The following is a 6,497-nucleotide window of genomic DNA, read 5'->3' on the forward strand; positions in this document are numbered from 1 at the left end:
GTTATAAAAATGGAACCTAAACATAACCTACATGGAACATTCCTATAATGTTCTTGTTTGGTTCCCAAAAAAAAATAACCTCATGGGACCTTTTGGGAACATTAGGGGAACGTTCTGTGTTTGCTGAGCTGCCCCTAAACCTACCCATCACTTGGGTTTAGACAAATGTACAAATTCGAATTGTGAGATAGCGGTTGGTCTTTACATGCTGTCTTTTCTCTTGGCAAAGTATTTTTGAATAAATGCAATACATTTTCTCATAATGTATTTTCTCATTATTTCATCTGACTCTTATTAAAATAATGTCCAAGTCAGGTTAGAATGATCAAATGTAACAATTTATTATGTCATGTATCATTCACATTTCATAACCAGTTCAAAGATAATCAATATACAAAACATTAAATGCTCTGGAATAAAGAGGGGCAAAGTTAACTCGACATTAGGAAATATTAACATTAGGTTCACTCCTGTAGTGAACAACCTGACTGCTTTGACGACAGCCCAATCCAGTTGACAGGTTTGAAACCTGGCAGCTGTATTTCTTATAAAAGTGAAGCCAAACCATGGCTTGGATTGGTGTTATTGTTGAGGACAATAGATCGAGTTTATTTCAGTGTTGTGATGGAGCCAGCGAGAAAGAGAACTCATTTCCAAGTTTGGGAACACTTTAAACTTATTTCTCCGAAGGTTAGACCTTTGACATTTCTGCATACAAATATTTTGTAGTGAATGATATGGAGAAAGACAGAGACTTCAAAAACCCTCTGCTACATTATACAAGTACAACCAGTAACGCAAGCACATCCTTTTCAACAAACAAAAATATCAGACCCACCAGTAAACAAATTAAACAGTTCTGCTTCCCACAGCTAAACAAGATAGCTGAAAAAAAAAGAAAAAAAAACTACGGAAACCATTACAAAGATTCTATTGGATTTAATGGTTTTCATGAGAATTTGATTGGTTGTAATGGGTATTATAGTGGTCTTTGTGGGTCTCTACTGGTATGTGTTGGGTTCTATTGCTGGGGGCATTAAATCCTAATGGAATATGTCCCAAAAACACTACAAAAAAGAATTCTGTAGTGGTTTAAATGGTAAAACCCACTGGTTCCTATTGCTATTTTAATAGAAACCTTTTGAATTTCTGTGGTGGTTTCCAACTTTTTTAAGCTGGTCTGATCTTCTGTCCATGTCAAAAGAAATACACACACACACAACATGCATTAATGTTTTATTAAGTGAACACATGAAATTCAGCAGTATCTGTAAAATTAACCTACATAAATGAGTTTCACAGCACTAATACTGTTTCAGCTTTGATTGCCTCGGTAAACACGTATATGGGGCGTTAACATATAAGCCTACTTGCATTTTTCGGTTGTCAGCTTTGTTCCATTACATTTACTTCACCAGGAGATGATGCTGCAATTTCTATCTGATAAAGCTTCAAGTAATGAACCATTTTCGACACAATTGCATCCAAAAGCAATAATGCTTCGAAACGCTTCATTTGGCCATCTCTACCTGTACCTGTATATATTGGTGGGCAGATTGAGGCTTCGTAAAACACTGAAGAAGTTGAAGCAAATGTGCCGTATTGTGTCGTCGAGGCTTCGAAACAACCCGACACTTGTCTCCATGGTGACCCTAGTGGTCAGACCATTGTTCCGAAGAGTTCCGAAACATTTCTAAACAGTTATGACGCAACAAAGCCTCGTTTATTGAAATCACATGACTCTTGCAGTTTGATACATGCTCCGAACCAGAAACGGTTTGTAAAAGCTTTGAAGCTTCACGAAGCAGTGTTTTGAAATTGCCATCACTACATTACCTGTACCTGTACTTGTCAAGGGGGTAATCCATTAGCCGGAAGTTGAAGCCTTGCGGGAGCCGCCATTGTAGCAGAACTTCACCTGCTGTTAGCATTCCATTGACTCCAATTCATTTTGGCGTCACTTTGACAGCGAATAACTTTAAATCTGAGGCATCCAAAGACTCCATTTATTTCTAAAGAAACATGACAATGTATACAAGGCTCCATTACCTTGTATCTTACGTTATGGCCCCGTAGAAGCAGTTTTTTGTAAAAATAGGCTAACGATTGCGTTATAACGAATCAACTCTCCATCGCACAGTAGAGAAATTACCGTACAGACAGGAGGAGAAACTCGCAGGCAGTCGAGGGGACGTGGGGGCATGAAGTCCAATAAATATTTCACTTGGTACAGCTACTAAAAGACATACAGTACATGTTGCTCATGTGACAGGCTCAGTTTGAACTTGCGCAGTACGCCTGGCTATCAGATTTTAACAGGCTTCAATTTCTTCTATAATTTTTCATAATTTCGACTATGTCACAATTAGGATTTACCAAAGCATGATTTAAAAAAAAATAATAATAATGATTTAAAGAAACAGGACATAACTTCAGCAAAAGCAATTAACTTTTGACCTTTCAGAAACTCGAAAATCCTCCCGAGATTGTTCCATTGCACAGGTGTCATAAGATGTATTGAAAACTTGTAACCCCACTTCATTCATCAAAACAAATATGCAAAACCCTTGCACCTCAATAGCCCCTTTCACACAGCGCGTTGATCTCGGTAAATTGCCAGGAAATTGCCTGAACGCCTTCTGTGTGAACGCAAACACGACCCGGGATTGATACCGGGATCGATGCCGGGTTGGGGACCTTGTAAGATTGCCGGAATCAGTCCCAGAACGCACGCTGTGTGAACAAAAGCCAAGGCCAATGCCGTAAGGGGTGTGTCAGTGATGACGCTCGTGCCATTGCGCAACTCTTTTGCTCTTAGAAGAAAGTTTGTGTTCGTCATCAACAAAGAAAGGACAAACAAATACCTGCAAACTGGAATGAAGCAGAGACCATGAGCTCCTCACTATCCACACTGAAGCTGTGATCATTCACCAGCTTTGTGGAACGGTATGCGCGTGTACATGTTTTTGACGCGTACGTTGTACGTCTCATCCTGACGTCATGTGTCTTCCCGGGATTTTTCCGGGTTGTGTGTGAACGCACTCACAGATCCCGGCAAATCACTGGCAGTGTGAATGAACCGAAATCAAACAATCCTGGGACAAATGCCCGTGTATTTTACGGAATCTCTGTGAAAGGGGCTTATGTTAGCTATTAAATTATCTTTACTGTATATTCGTATGCGTCTCAGCTACTGTTTTATTGACAGTGAATGTTAGGTTTTTTCCAATGAGGCCAGCTACTCTCTTTGAGCTGTAAGGTGAAAAGTAAATAAAAAAAAATTGAATTATGAGGTTTGAAATTTCTTCAAAAATTCCAATAATTCTAATAAGTGAGTTTCTTGTAATATAGACTGTAAAGATTATTTTCAGTTTTTGTTTCTTTTTCACAGCGGGCTCGACTTTTCGAAGTTTTTGAAGCTCAAAGTTTTTAACCCCGAAGCTGTCACTCCACACTTTGTAGGACCACGCACCGTTCTCAAAGGCTTCCGGAGGCTGAGTTCCTCCTTCGAGCTTCGCTATCGCCTTCTCCGTGCTGGAGTGGACGCTGAGCTGATGCGCCTCCTTTCTCAGGCCGCCGACCGTCTTGGCCTTGAGTGGTCACCGCCGAACGAGCCCGCGCCTGACAGACACGACGGCTGCTTTCTTCATTGTTTCCGTGAAGTGGCCACAACCAGGTCTGCGCTTTTCCTACCAGAACTCCACACGGAGCTTGCTAAATAGTGGAATGCACCATTCTCCGCGATACTCCCATACTCCCATTCTCCGCGATATTCTACTCGCGACACTTTCACGTCTCCACGTCGCTCACCCAAGTGGACGACGTAGTCGAGAAGGGATACACCTCTAGCCCCCCGGGGTAGGAAGCGGTTGCAGTACACCTTTGCAAAAATGCACTGCCTACTGGGCTTTTGCTGTCATGATTACGAATGTTAGATCTGTGTTTTGAGATTCTTATTTTCAGTGGCCTAGTCGTTTTACCAACATAGGCCAAGCCGCATGGGCATTTAAGTAAATAAGCAAAGTAAAATCTTTGTATTACAGGTAATCACACCTTTGATATCATAAAGTTTCCCAGTACACGGGTGATTAAAGGTGGAAGTTTTATATGTCAAGTTGCATTGAGTGCAGTTGCCACCTCTGTAATTCCTAAAGGGAATGGAATGCAAAAAATGTGGTGAGGTCAATGATGGAAGATGAGCTTTTTCACCAAAATATTTTTGAGATTAGATGCTCTTTTGTACACAATGCAGGGTGATGTAGTAAAGTAGTGTTGTAGTCGAGACCACCTCACTGGAGTCCGAGTCGAGACCGAGACCAGAGAGAGTCGAGTCCGAGTCAAGACCGAGTCCATAGAGAGTCGAGTCCAAGTCGAGTCCAAGACCAGAGATGGTCGAGTCCGAGTCGAGACCGAGACCAGTTAGGGTTAATTACCTAATTTACTTTTATTTACTTAGAGAAATCCTTTTTTTTATTTTACTGAATTTACTTAGAGATTAAAAAATATGATCAGTTTAGGGTAAAAAGGCCACATAGTAGGTGGTGTTAAAAGTAATTTTATTACAATTTGTCATGCGCAGTTGCGCACTAGAAAATCACCAATCACTGGGCGTGTCAATCAATTTAAAAAAAAAATATTTTATTAACATACATTAATAATCATGAAAAATATTTTGAATTGAACTCGAGTGGACTCGGGAATAAGTCCTAGTCCTAAAAAAAAAAAATGTTCGAGTACGAGTCAATTCCGAGTCCAAATGCACACGAGTCCATGACAAGACCAAGACCATTAAAATATGGTCTCGAGACCGAGACGAGTCCGAGTCTCGAGTACTACAACACTGTAGTAAAGCATTTAAGTGCTGGATCAGAGTCAATAACGTGCCAATGTTTTTTTAATGATAGATCCAAACTCTCTACCAAGAGCTGAATATTGGACAATACAGTTAATTTTCCACTCAGAAGTTCTGGATCTGGTGTTGCTAAGCCAGTCACTTTGCAATGTATTTTCAAAACGATTACTTGGTAATCCATTCATGTTTATATTGCCTCTGTTGAAAACGTTTTTCCAAATTAGCTGCTTGGCCTTGGAAATCACTCTCAGAACTACAGATCCTGCAAATGTGACTAAACTGAGACAAAGGCAGACTCCTCTTGAGTGGAATTGGATGGAAAGATTGTCCATGAAGGATAGAATTTCTGTTTGTGCTTTTTCGATATAAGTTAGATCCTAGTCTATTCAACTCTCTGTAAACAAGAATGTCTAAAAAAATAATCATGTGCTTGTCAAAATCTATTGTGAATTTTAAAACTATACTGTTGGTGTTGATAAAATCACGGAACTGTTTCAACTGAGTCTCAGAGTCAGTCCAAATGAAAAAAAAAAATCATCTATATACCTCCTCCTCCAGTTGGAAATTGAGGGTAGGAATGGATTGCATAGTTGATTCAGGATGACTTCCTTTTCAAGAAGTCCGCAGTATAGGGATGCAAAACTTGAGGCCATTTTAGCTCCCATACTCGTGCCTGACACCTGGAGGTTAAAAGTCAGAGCCAGAGAGAAGAAAATTGGATGTAAGAACAATTTCAATGAGATCCACAATACAGGAGATGCTTGGAGTGCAGTTGGAGCGCTGATTTAAAAAGAATTCAAATGCTTTTAGCCCCCCTTCAAACGGTACGCTAGTGTAAAGAGACTCAATGTCCATAGTCACCAGGAAACAATGCTCATCTGATAATTGAATAGATTGAATCTTATTAATGAATTCCATAGAGTCTTTTACATAAGATGGAAGAGAAGTGACGAGTGGTTGGAGAAAATGATCCATGAATGCTGCAATTTTCTCTGTTAAAAACCCAGTAGCTGCCACGATGGGCCGTCCTCGGGGTTCATTTAAATAGGTTTTATGGATTTTAGGGAGAGTAAACAAAACTGGAGTGACAGGAAGGTCTACTACCATGAAAGCATGTTCTCATTTTGTTATTTCTCCAATTTGCAGGAGGGAGTCTATCTTCCCCCTAAAATACTGTTTGAACTCCTGTGTATGATTACGATTTAGTTTTTTTTTTTTTTTATAAAACATCGTATTGCTCAACTGTCTTTGAATTTCTCCATCAAATGCTGTTTGGTCCTTGATGACAATGGTACCGCTCTTGTCTGCACTGGACAGGAATGTCAAAGTCGTGATCTGATTGGTTAAATTTTATCGGATTTCCGGGGGGTCGCGAGTGTCGCGTTTATTTTTGGTCCGCTGGGAAACAAAGCGCATACGTGTGATTGCGGAAGAAAAACTGCTGTGTTTACATGAGTGACAATGAGCATTTATCAAGATCAGCTAAAATTATGATTCTCAAAACTATGCGAGGTTCACGGCATAGACTCTTTAAGAGGTGTCCAGGAGTTTTGTTTGAGGTACTTAGTGGAGACAAAAAGAAATATTTTAGCCTGTTTGCCGACGGGATTTGGGATGACTATTATTTTGCAAGCCTGGCCGACCC

Source organism: Pimephales promelas, chromosome 9, assembly GCF_988280905.1.
Source record: "Pimephales promelas chromosome 9, fPimPro1.hap1.1, whole genome shotgun sequence".
Classification (NCBI taxonomy): Eukaryota; Metazoa; Chordata; class Actinopteri; order Cypriniformes; family Leuciscidae; genus Pimephales; species Pimephales promelas.